Raw genomic sequence first — 2,045 nt, 5'->3', positions numbered from 1 at the left:
TTTTTCATTATTTTACCACATTAACCAATTTTATAGGTTATAAGAATGTATCTAACAAGTTTTAGAAAGTTCAAGGAGTTATTTAACAGGTTTTAAAATGTCCAAGGATTTATTTGTTCCAAAAAATTGTTCAAAGAATTAATCATTCCAAACACTAAAGTTCATTGAGTTTTTTTAGATTTTTTTTTTAATTTGTTTGGTTTACCTGTTACCCAGGTTACAAGTTATATTTTTAAAGAATGAGGACCTATTTAACAGGTTTAAGAAAGTTTAAGGATTTATTTAACAAGTTTTCAAAAGTCCAATGGTTTATTTGTTCCAAAAAATAGTTCAAGGACTTAATCAATCAAAACACTAAAGTTCATAGGGTTTTATTGGACTTTTCCCAATTTTTTTTGAATAAAACACGACCACAACAAATATATTGTTCAAAATAAAGTGGAAATTTTTTAAATTCTAAGTAACCCGACTTCCACTTTCACCAATCCCAAAGCTTGGATACGATAATGGAGTAATGGACTAAAGAGTTTTCTTAGGGTTTCATGATGATTAAGAGTAATGGAGGCAATTGGAATTTGAACTTTCATCTCATGGCGGTAGGATTTTTAATCAAGAATAAAACAAAATTAAAAATTAGAATACTAGATATAATATTAAGAATAAAATAAAATTATACAATATTTTAAATGGGTTGGAAACAGGTTGAAAACGGGATGTAAATAGGTTGAAAGCAGGCCGAAAAATTCAACCCAACTCAACTCATTTATTTAAATGGGTTAGTCGGGTTGACCTATTTATTTAAATTGATTAAAAATCTCAACCCAACCTGTTAATTTTGAGTTGGATTGGGTTGGGTTAGCGGGTTGAGTCATTAATGTTTTTGGAATATTCAAAATCTTGGTTTTAGCCACAACTTTAATTACTTAAAAAGTTTTTGGAATTACAGTTTGGTCCCAAAGCTTTAACAAATCATATTTTTGCCACAATTTCCAGTTTTTAAAATTATTCGAGTTTCCGTTTTGCCTCAAAAACAGCACTAACTCTTCTATGTATTTCTTGTTGGAAGTACCCTTGTAGAATCATGACATAGCCCCTTCTTTTAGAAGTTTTTTGACCATTAAGTCATTCTTTGCCATTAGAAATAATATTTGACACATTTTAGCCAACCAAAGCTATGTATGTTATATACGGGTGTTTAAATGCTGCACAATTTGTATAAAATGTCTGTACTGTAGTCTTTAAATTGAAGAATGTGCTTAATGAAAGCCGGCTTAACCTAAGTCCATAAGGCCTCATAATGATTTAAGGTTATTTTAAAGATGTGCTTAATGGATTATTTATGATTTGCATTAATCCAAAGTTGTTTTTATGGACCATAAACAAGCCAACAAGTCACAATTAAAAGTCAATTTTTATAAATCTATCCCAATGGCTAATGAATGTGAGCGACTTTGAGGAGCCTATATGCAAACAAGACAAGGTGAACAAATGAGATCATGACACGTGGTCACCTAAATCCATTTGTCAAACTGGACGCATACTACCATACATTTAGAAATGGCATACTAACTTCACATAAATAACCAACCAAGCCCAACTTTACTAGTCATGGCTAAGTTAGCCAAGGTTTCTACTACTAACACAACCCGAAAGGGTAACGGTTGGTGGGGTTCGGGTTTCGTGTTTTTTTCGTTCATTATTGTTTCAATGGTGCTACTTGTTGTTATGTTTGATACGTTTGAGATAGTGGCATATCCAATGCACGAGTTCAGTAAAGGCGATGTTTGTGGCACACAAGTAGAATACAGGGAGTCTTTCTAGTTTAGAAAAAAATTGGGTTGGATGAGCTTATTGGAGCCGAGGACATCGCCTACGATTCCAATTCTAGTGTGGTCTGTTGGTCCCAAAGGGTCTACAAGAATACTAAACAGTTTGTAGAAGGGGGAGGGGGATGAATACAAACACAATTTTCAAATTTAAAATATATATTGATAAAGAAGATCAATACAGATTTTACAAGATTGTCTGCGGAAAGATAAGTTATA

The sequence above is a fragment of the Cynara cardunculus genome (genome assembly GCF_001531365.2).
Source record: "Cynara cardunculus var. scolymus isolate 2C chromosome LG 7, CcrdV1, whole genome shotgun sequence".
Classification (NCBI taxonomy): Eukaryota; Viridiplantae; Streptophyta; class Magnoliopsida; order Asterales; family Asteraceae; genus Cynara; species Cynara cardunculus.
The sequence above is the reverse complement of the archived record's forward strand: the minus strand, read 5'-3'. Positions refer to the sequence as shown.